We start from the raw sequence: 11,598 nt of genomic DNA on the forward strand, positions 1-11,598 counted from the left end.
AAAACAAAGGAAATAAGGTTGTTTCATTACCAATATTTGTTGTTGAGACAGCAAAAAGAATTCAAAATTTCAGATGTAACATTATATCTTCCTTAACTTTCCTATGCTACTGCTAAGCCTGAACAGCACCTACCATCTGTAATAGCTGTAGAAGATCTGGATGGTCCAGGCATTGCTTCTTGGTCTCCCTCAAATGTAACGCTTTCATGTGTCACCTCTTTCCCTGCCCTTCTACCCTCACAAAATTATTTTTGTTACAACTGTAGAATAGGCAGGACAAAGACTGAAAAGACAATGAGAATAAAAAGTACATAGATACCTTTCCACACACGAGGAAGTATGTACCTCAATGATATCAGTAGGAATCATCTTCGTGCAGACAGGACATTCCTGCACACCTGCTGATTAGAGGTTGAGAAGAGTGTTATTTTCAAAAAAGGGGTTTCTGTTTTTTCAATACCAATACTCACAAAAGCTGAACATTAAGAGTTCTTACACTGTCTCTCTTCAAGCCGACTGGTTTCCCCATTGGCCAGGTTATCGTCGCTACAGAAATCCATGACGTCACAAGATTTGATGTGCTCTGTCAGGAGTGGAAGGGAACTTCTAATCCACACTTCTGACATGTGGCTTTTGGCATGTTGCTGAATGCTACATCAGTTAGTGGCAGGGGGTTTGTGCTGAGTTCTTCTTGGATTGGGGCAATGTAAAGGTTTTTACACCCACGACTTAAAGATTTCAGCATCACGCCAGTATAGCCAGTATCACTGGGAGTCACAAGATTGAGTTGTCGGCTCCCCCATCCACCTACAGATAGCAGGAGTGGAAGATTACATTACAATCAAAAGTTATTAGATAATCCAAACATTTAGTCAAAGCACCTAAATATGTCATCAGAACAGACCAGGCTGAAGAAGTAACCTAAAACAAACCAGGTGGTTTTTTTTTTTTGTTTTGTTTTTTCCCACTTCTGCCAAGGAAGTTATGCAATAATCAGCATCTGTTTGTTTGTTTCTCTGTTCGTTACATATCTAAAAAAAAAAAATGGACGGATTTCAATGAAATTTTCAGGAAATGTCAGGATTGGGACAAGAAACAAATGATTACATTTTGGGAGTGATCCTGATCACCGTCTGGATCCAGCATGATGAAAAATGCAATTTTTTTGAATAACCACTGAACTAAATTAGATATGATTATGAATCCACTTGCTAATGGTATGTTTTCATAGTCAATGATTTTAAATAGTTAGATGAAATAAAGGTAGGACTAACATTAATGGTGAAAATTACAATCTGAGTGAGGACTGTGGTGCTGGTGGAGGTCTGCGCTCTCTGACCTCAGCTCAGATATGCTTGATATTAAACATGCAGAGTTCAAAGTATAGAGGTTACTGTGAAGAATACATTTTAAGTATTTTGTTTTATGAAAAAGTACCAGTATCACACAAACTAGTGTTGGCCTACCTGAAGGTTTGTAGAGCAGCCACCCACCAGTAACTGACCCCAATTTTGGGAATAAAACTTTGAGGGCATCACATAACTGTAAGCAAAAAATGTATACACATATAATCTTTCCCAAAAATAGTGTCAAAACTTGAAATCATGAAGAGCATCAATAACACTGCATGGAATTCTAAAAAATCCATATAATTCAAAACCTACAATACTAAGTTAACAATTGCATGTTTTTACCTCCTCATGTGTTGTGCTTTCATCTAGATGAGCAGTCCTACGGCCCAGTCCTGCATGCATATGGACTATTTGCTCCTCCTCTTTTGGAGTTTTTTCACATCGCTTTGGCAACAAATAGAAAGCCACATCCAGTGGCCTAGGCCTCCTGGCAGGAACAGGACTTGCTGTGGGAAATCGCCTTTTTTCCCTGCCCCTGGTGAAAATACCTGGAAAGGACCTACAGAAAACAAACAAACAAAAAACACTAACTACAACCATATGCGACATTATTAGAAGATTATGTATTATCAAGTCCTGCTATAACTTCGCTCATTTCATAATTACTTTAATATTAGCCTTAAGTGAGAAGTTTATGTTTTAAACTTAAACAAACTTTTCTTCACCTGGTCATTTCCATTTGAACTGGTTCTGTTCGTCTCTGTTCTCTGCAGAATTGTATCCAAGAAAATCTATTAATAATCAATACATCTAAAATGTATGAGTAGTATAAGCCATATGTACACAAAGTAAATTTCAATACTAAACCTCATTTGTTGATTTGTGACTCCAACACTTGCTGAACCCTGCTGACCTGATGAGTTGAGTAGTTGTAAAAGGCGGTTGGCTGACTGTAAAATATTATCAGCATGACTGCCCTGCAACAATGCAGAAAAAGCAAGAGGAGCATTAAAAATTGGCAGAACGAGAACATGAATACATTTTACAAAGTTACTCGTTACTGCACTATAATTATGGTGACCCTACTGTGGTTTCCAAAGGGTGAACACTTAAGATATGCGTCCTACATTATACAACAATTTGAAACAAGCTATAAAACTATTATCTAGATGGCGCCGCGGATGGTCGCCTCGGTACTGCGCTCTCTCGTACTTTGTGCGTTTTTGTGTTTTTTTCAGTGCACTCTGCTCTCCTTCTCTGGTCACTTTCACCAGGGAAGAGCTCATAAACATTGGCCTGACATCTGGTACAATTTTTCCACCGGTTTTCACTGAACCAGGGAACTTTACAGATGTTTTGGTCGGAGGAGCAGCAGCTCTGTATGGAGTTTACAGAAGACGCCGGCGCGGGAAGCGAGCAGGCGCGCTCGTGAAACTGAGGCAGCGGGGATTACGCACTGCGCTCCCGTCTATCCACCTGGCCAACGTCCGCTCTCTGTCAAACAAGATGGATGAACTGCTGCTCCTCAACAGGAAAAACTCAGACTTTGGCAGATCCGCCGCCCTGTGTTTCACTGAAACTTGGCTCAGTGAACACATCCCCGACAGCGCTCTACATCTGCCCGGCTTCCAGCTCCTGCGCGCGGACCGCGTAACGGAGCTCTCAGGGAAGACGAGGGGAGGCGGAACATGCTTTTATATTAACGAAGGTTGGTGTACAGATGTCACAGTGTTGAAGAGGACATGTAGCCCCCAGTTGGAATCCTTTTTCATAAACTGTCGCCCGTTTTATTCACCGCGGGAGTTCTCCTCGTTTGTGCTGGTCAGTGTTTACATCCCACCTCAGGCGTGCGTAACAGAGGCGCAGCAGCAGCTCGCCGACCAGATCACAGACGTGGAGAGGAAGCATCCAGACTCCCTGCTCATCATTTTAGGGGATTTTAACAGAGCAAACCTCAGCCATGAACTCCGAAAATACAGACAGCACGTCACGTGTCCCACCAGGGACGCGAACATTCTCGACCATTGCTACACCACAATAAAGGACTCATATCGCTCTGTTTCCCGTGCAGCTTTAGGACTCTCTGATCACTGTCTGATCCACCTTATTCCTACCTACAGGCAGAAATTAAAATCTGCAAAGCCTGTAGTGAAGTCAGTGAAGAAGTGGACGGATGAGTCAAGGCAGGAGCTCCAGGCCTGTTTTGACTGCACAGATTGGAGCGTCTTTGAAGCTGCAGCCACAGACATTCATGGACTTACATCAGTTTTTGTGAGGACCTGTGTGTGCAAACCAAGACCTTTCGCACATACAGCAACAATAAAACTTGGTTTACTGGGAAACTGAGGCAGCTTCGCCAGGCCAAGGAGGAGGCCTACAGAAGTGGGGACAGGCTCCTGTACAAGCAGGCCAGGAACACACTGACAAAGGAGATCAGAGCAGCTAAGAGGAGCTACTCTGAGAAGCTGAGAAGACAATTCTCAGCTAACGATCCTGTGTCGGTGTGGAGGGGCCTTCAGGAGGCCGTCAACTACAAGAGACCATCCCCCCACCCTGTGGAGAACCCTCATCTGGCTGAGGAGCTGAATCTGTTTTACACCAGGTTTGAAACAGACTCCTTCACACCCCCCACTCATCCCATCAACAAAAGACTACCTGCCCCCCTGGACAGCTCCCCCCCCTCTGCAACCCCACCCGTACTGACGATCCGTGAAGAGGATGTGTGCCAGCAGTTCCAGAGACAAAAGATCAAGAAGGCTCCAGGACCTGATGGTGTCTCCCCCTCATGTCTGAGGGCCTGCGCGGACCAGCTGGCCCCCATCTTCACCCGGATCTTCAACAGATCTCTGGAGCTGTGTGAGGTGCCCTCCTGCTTCAAACGCTCCACCATCATCCCAGTCCCAAAGAAACCCTCCATAACAGGACTGAATGACTACAGGCCCGTCGCCCTGACTTCTGTAGTCATGAAGTCTTTTGAACGCCTGGTGCTGAGTTACCTGAAGGACATCACAGGACCCCTGCTGGACCCCCTGCAGTTTGCCTACCGGGCAAACAGGTCAGCTGAGGATGCAGTCAACATGGGACTGCATTACATCCTACAGCACCTGGACTCTGCAGGGACGTACGTGAGGATCCTGTTTGTGGACTTCAGCTCGGCATTCAACACCATCATCCCTGACATCCTCCACCACAAGCTCTCCCACCTCTCTGTGCCACCCCCCACCTGTCAGTGGATCTCCAGCTTCCTGACTGGCAGGACCCAGCAGGTGAGGCTGGGGTCCATCACATCCAGCACACGGACAGTCAACACCGGCGCCCCCCAGGGGTGTGTGCTCTCCCCACTGCTCTTCTCCCTCTACACTAATGACTGCACCTCAAGGGACCCCTCTGTGAAACTCCTGAAGTTTGCGGACGACACCACCATCATTGGTCTCATCCAGGATGGTGACGAGGCCGCTTACAGACAGGAGGTGGAACAGCTGGTCCTCTGGTGTGGTCAGAACCACCTGGAGCTGAACCCGCTCAAGACTGTGGAGATGACAGTGGACTTTAGGAGAAACCCCCCTCCTCCGCCCCCCCTCACCATTCTGAACAACACTGTGTCTACTGTGGACTCCTTCTGGTTCCTGGGATCCACCATCTCCCGGGATCTGAAGTGGACCTCCCACATAGACTCCATCAGGAAGAAGGCACAGCAGAGGTTGTACTTCCTCAGACAGCTCAGGAAGTTCAACCTGCCCCAGGACCTGCTCATCATCTTCTACACCTCCATCATTCAGTCTGTCCTGTGCTCCTCCATCTCGGTTTGGTTTTCCTCAGCCTCCAAACACGACAGGCACAGACTGCAACGAACTGTCAGGGCTGCAGAAAAAATAATCGGAGTCAGCCTGCCCTCCATCCAGGACTTGTACAGGTCCAGGACCAGGAAGCGGGCTGGCAACATCTCTGCAGACCCTTCACACCCCGGACACAAACTGTTTAAACTGCTCCCCTCTGGTCGGCGTTACAGAGCTCTGTGCGTCAAGACGTCCAGACACAGGAACAGTTTCTTCCCCCAGGCCGTCACTCTGATGAACACTTAACCTGCTTTAAAAAAACTCATATACCTCATGTACAGCCACAGTCTCTCTGTTTCTGTTTCTATTGCACATCCATCTTCCATTCCCTGTTGCAAGTTGCACATTTTTTTATGACATTTATTCAGTGCACTATTTTTCCTAACTTAAATTGTGTATATATTTTTGTATTTACTCTGTGCAGAGTTCTTTATTTAATATTGTAATAATTATTATTCTTTTTCTACTACTTAAACTCTATTTTTCTACTCTTGTAATTCTATCCACATTTGTACTGAGAGAGTGCAGTTTAAACCGGAGTCAAGTTCCTTGTATTCTTGAAAATACTTGGCTAATAAAGGTGATTCTGATTCTGATTCTGATTCTGATTCTGAAAACAATATTATGTATTTCTTTGGGAAAAGACACTAATTCAGGGTTATTAGACATGCTTAACTATGCCCAAAATTATCTTCATTCAACTCTCAGCAGAAGAAACATCACATGGTATGATATTTCAGTAAAAAATACTTCTGTGTCAGATAAACAACACGATAAACCAGTCCCGTTAAGTGAGAACGAACTCGAATCTGCGAGGCTCAGGAGGCTAACACACACCGGGTCTACGAGGTGAGCTACCGCAGCGGCCCCACACCACGGCGAAGAAGTTTTAGCAGGCCGAGATTGTCATTACTTGCCAGATAACCAAGCGATTGTTTACAACAATCAGATAACGACATCGTTGTTCCTCAAATCAAAAACGTTCATCCGTGTTGCCCCAAAACACAATGTACGTACCGTTAGCAAGCTGCTGACGCAGTTTTGGCGAACGCCACGTAATAAAAGTTGAGTATTGTTATCGTTCAAAATAGCCGGTTAACGTGCAGCATGTTAAGTCATAGCTATAATGCAATTTTCAAAACACAAATGACAAATAGCATAAACAGGCTTACCAAAGCCGCGTCATTGGAGTTGGTCGACATAGTTCACTCGAAACTGTCATGGTGTCATAAGACCAGTGGAGCGCAACCTGATTGGCTGAGCGTTGTACGACTTGACCAAGGGATCGATTGCTTCCCCTTGGTAACCCGGATGTTGAGACTGGATTATTTTTGACACTGAATTTCCTGACACTGAATTTTCTGGCACCGAAATTCTCGAGACATAGATATTTCTTTATGTTGAATTCTTTTTAACACTAATTTTTTTTCGACTGGATTTTTTGAGATGTTGATTTTTTTTACACTGAATTTATTTCAACATGGACAAATATAAAAGGGGGAGAATAACCAATCAGCGCTTAAAATTCGATGTTTTTTAATATTCAAAGTCCAATTTCGATGCTGAAAAAATTCAGAGTTAGAAATTCATGTTCAAATCCTGATGGCACAGTTATACTTCCATAAAAAGGTCAATTCATAATGAGGAATTCAAAGGCTTCACAAAGTTTTATGGCTTTACAGAACAATTTAAGGCAATGTAGGTATTCTGTACTTGTTACATTTACTGAAGGTAGTCAACTTATTAGTGTACACACCACTCTGTGGTCGTTGCCATGGCCAAGCTGTCTCCTGAGACAGAATGGTCTCCAAACACAGAGTTCCTGTACTTGGTCCCATTTTGTTGTATTTTTCAACCACAGAACTCAGGATCCCCTTCTCCTCCCTGATTTTGCGGCGGATCCTGGCACGACCTTTGTTGCTGTCTGTATCTTTGTAGAGACGCTGGGAACGTTTCCTGATACTTGCCACCAGCAACTCAATCCTGCTTGCCAAGGCATCCGCATCAGTCAAGGTGTTGGTCTTTGCTGTAGAGAGGGTATATTTGTTTTGCACTTCAGTGACTTACAATATCAGTGCAATTCAATCTTAATTTTATTTAATTCTCGAATGGCATTATAAGTTAATGGCTTGCAAAACTGAGTGTTCAATGCTTGCTCTCAAATGAAAGCCTACAGAGACCATACCTTATTTTAAGAGATTAAACCGGATGTCATGTGTCAACATAACATTATTGTGTATTTCAACATGAACAGGTATCAATTACAAAGTATCAGACTAAACCCTGAAAGCTTCATGAACAGTTTTCTTACTTTCTGCCCACTCCTTCACATCGCTGATCCACTCTTCCAATTGGCTCTCAGTCACTGCCAACTGGGCTTTCATGGACTCCAGGTTCTGCAGCTGGTTTTCCAGAGCTTTTGAGGTCTACAGTCACAAACAATCACAGGTAATAAAAATAATGAAATAAACACTCAGTTCACATCCCCAACTATTCCTATCAAATAATATTTCATACTTGAAAGGACAAATAATACTTATGTAATAATAAAGGATATAGCGTTATTACTTTCAGATTGCGGGACAGTGAGGTGGCCAGGTTGTGAAACTTTTGCTGATTCCAGCGCATGGCCATGTGTGTCAGCATGTCTGTGCGTCCTGTAACAGAAAATGTGTTACCTCTATCCTGTACCATTTGGTATACCTGAGTTTCTACAGTTTTCACCTCACCTCCTTTTGACATATGTTTGGTGGTCACTGCTATCCGCGAGAGGAAGGCATTGCACTGTTCCACCTCCTCGTCAAGTGTCAACCCAGCCCCCTCCTGATATGCCCCACTCCATTTCACCTTTTTAAAATATATTCCAAAAACAATGCCAATTATAACTTCTCAGTGCTGATATTGAGATGTAGACAGTCATTTTGTCTGATGCTAATTGTTACTTACTTCACACTTGAAGTCATGGGCTTTGGCATGAAACACTGAGAGGAAGGGCTTCATGTTTAAAAGATACTGGAGCTCTGGGCAGCTTTTTGTGACTCTTTGGAGGTAGGGCCAGTACTTGCAGGTCACATCCATGCAAAAAAATGTTATTTGCCTATTTTCTAGCTTATTTTGTAAGTACAGGGGATAGGCAAAAATTTCTCCTCTGTACATATTGAGGGCACACAGGAGCACTCCATGCCAACAGACTGCAAGATCCAGTCCCTCCTCATCTAGCTTGCTGGCAGATCTTTGGGAGGTCTCTCTGGCTGCTGACCACTCCCCTCCACAAATACCTCTCCCAGAGACCTACAATATGAAAATTTATTCATTAAAACGGTCGAAAGACGGACCTCAAAAAACACTTCCATAAAACACAATTGTATTCCTGAACATATATAATTACAGTCTGCAATATTACATGTTTGGTTGTGCTCTGTATGTAGTCGACAAATTTTGAGACGTCTTCATCCTTTGCTATGAAGACGCCTTCAAAGATGGCCTGTTCCTCAGATCTAAATAAAACAAAGGGACAGGTGATGATATCTCACACTCTCGGGTTAAAAGACTTACATTGTTATTAATTTAAACACTGTGAAGTTATATATATACTTTGAAGTACCTAGCTGCATTTTTGAAGCAGTAATGCTTGCGGTTTCCATCAACAGAAACTGCAAGCATGTCCGGGCTGCAAGCAGGACAGGCGAAGGGCTCCTCCTTGCAGATGCTGTTGACCTCAAATTGAACAGCCTCCCACTCAAAAAAACTCTTTAAAAAGCTATCAGCTGAGATCTGTCCACTCTATCATAAAAAAAACATCAACAGGGAAATTACAAACAATGATACTAAAACAAATGCATTTTAAGGACACCAGTTTTCAACAAAGATATACAAATAAATAACATGGGACAAAGACCTTCAATACTCACACGGCCAAAGCGGACAGTTCGCCGATCCAGCATTCTTAAAAATGCCTGACAGGACAGTCCTGGTGCAACCATTTTACTTTCTTCAAATGAAATAAAAGTAACAATGGCAAAAATGGTGGAGAAGTGAAGGGTAGCTGGCCAGTAGTCACTTCGAAGAAGGTCATCAACTCCAGCAATCCAACTGACCTGGCCTGTTTCACATACCAACTCAGGCATGCTGAGCTCATGGCGTCCTGGAAAAAAAAAAATGGAAATCCACTGTAATGTTAACTGCCCTAGATAATCATTTTTTCCCTCTAACGCAGAATGCATCACTCGATGTTCATGTGATTTTTTTTCCTTCTAACAATGTATGGCAACATGTGGGAGTTGTTGAGAAGAGACAGATCTTATTAAACAAACATTTCAATCAGGACCAAAGTTCATTACAGTCTTACCATTCATTGTGATCACTGCCACAGTCTTCCCTGGTTTGACACTTAATGACGGTGTTTGACAATCACAGACTTTGTCAGGGATTTCCATGGGTACAAAACGCACTGAAAAGCACAAGAAAACACCATATGAATGACATGAGAGAAGAATTAATTACTATATTGCGTTGTGACAAATTTCTGACCCAATTCAACTACAGTTTACCTACATGACAAAAATGTGACATGAAGCACATGACTGAAAAGTATTAAAGTCACCCAGAAGAAGCTGCAATTGAACCCTAAAGTGCTCAACAAATCCAGTAAGAAAATATATTTTTGAAACTTACAAACCAGAACATACCACATGGGCAAAGGGTGTTACACTTTATAAAAGTTGTTGGAGGCAAAGGCTGGAAGAATCCTGCTGTACAGGCATCTCTGTTGTGAAGCACATGTCTGGTGTGCATGCTGACATCACATTCAGAGCAGAAGAAGGGGGATGGCTGGCAATCACGACATCGGACAACAGCTGAATTCCTTCCACAATGTTGGCAGACACGGTTTGCTGCATTTTCTTGTGCTATGGTTGTGTTCACAAGACGTGGTCTCTCTGCCCTCCAACTCTCTGAAAAGAGAGTTTTCTTGTGCTCCAGTTTGATAAAGCCAGAAGAGAAGCTCTTGGGGTTGGCTCATCCACCTCATCTCCAGTGGTATCACTGAGGGATTGCTGCAGATCTTGTAAGAACCCCTCTATTAAAATGGTACAAAAAAATAACAAAGATCTTTTCAATTTTAAAATGTACCATATGAAGTAGCTTTGAATGGTGTAACTGTCCATTATTCAATTCTATTTGTATTTGTGATGTAATACAAAGATGTATTATATATTGCAGTTCTATCAGAAACAAGTACATATTACTCAACTTTATGCTGTGGGATAATGGAGAATAAATTAAGTAAATACCAAGTGTCTCTGGAGAAATGGCTGGGGCAAATACAATCTCAGGAGCATCAGCAGGAGGATCAGTCTTCCGAGTCAGCCGGGCTACACTCGAAAAAAATATAGAGAAAAAAAATTGTGACATTATAATGATTGTTTTTTTTTTTTCAAAATCTCAGGCTGTATAAAAAGAAAAAGATCTTAAACATTGTGAAACATTTGATATGAAAGCAACAATGCTACCCCATTTAGGTCTAAAGCCAAGACATTTCGCAAGACTTCAAGACAATGTAATAAATCTGACAGCAGTGCTAACTTTTGTAAGCTCATACAGAACTTAATACTCCCTTTGACACAGAAGTCAAAGTGGCCTTATTGTGTCTCTTTCAAAAATGATCCAAGACCAGTGATACTGCATTTATTTTGCAAGTTAAAATCTGGATTTTTTTTTAATATTAATAATGTAAAAACAATACTGACCTTGATTAGACTGATTCCTTATTGATCTTGGCCGTCCATGAATTAAGTCTCCTTCACAGGTTCTCTTTCTCCACTTCACTGTAGGTCTTGGTGCTTCTGGTGCTGCTGCAGCTTGTTCTCTCTGCAGCTCCCTGAGCAAGTCATCTGCACTTGCTAAATCACCACTGACCTGTGACTGATCAGTCAGGCTATCCACAGCCATAAGCAATTCCTGAAGTTCAGAATCACTCATGGTGACTGTGCAGATACAAACGAAGAACAGAACACAACACAAGGATACGGACAAGGGACAAAAAGTAAGACAGAACACGATCACAGAAACAAACTTGGAAACAATAGACTTATGGACAGGTAAGACAAATATAAACAGAAATAGAGTCAGACACAGGCTAACAGGTGAGACAAGTCAACAGCAAGGACAAGTTAACAAGAGAGACAGACAGGGCTCTTAAAAGTGCCTTTGGGTTGTTGTGGATTTTTCAAACCAAAATATATGAGATGACAAATTTGAAGGATCTGTTGAGGGGAAATAACAGACACAAGTTACCAAAAACTAAACAACCTGCATCAGCCACTTGTGTTTATTACTGGCTACTGACCAACTATCTTGAGATGGTGTTACGCAGTGAATAAAAATATATCATTTATGGAGATTAGCCTATA

The 11,598-nt window shown here is 42.7% G+C and overlaps 1 long non-coding RNA gene across 1 annotated transcript; it reads right to left on the minus strand.

Moving 5' to 3' along the window:
* Positions 1–571: 571 nt before the first annotated feature.
* Positions 572–1,770, minus strand: LOC141786305 (uncharacterized). The gene is made up of 3 exons (XR_012597662.1): positions 1,695–1,770; positions 1,467–1,542; positions 572–807 (listed from the first exon to the last, which is right to left on the minus strand). It is a non-coding gene; the product is annotated as an uncharacterized LOC141786305 (long non-coding RNA).
* Between the last annotated feature and the right edge of the window lie 9,828 nt (positions 1,771–11,598).

The sequence above is a fragment of the Halichoeres trimaculatus genome, unplaced genomic scaffold, assembly GCF_033239565.1.
Source record: "Halichoeres trimaculatus isolate MK-OKI-2021-1 unplaced genomic scaffold, fHalTri1.1 fHalTri1_scaffold_25, whole genome shotgun sequence".
Classification (NCBI taxonomy): Eukaryota; Metazoa; Chordata; class Actinopteri; order Labriformes; family Labridae; genus Halichoeres; species Halichoeres trimaculatus.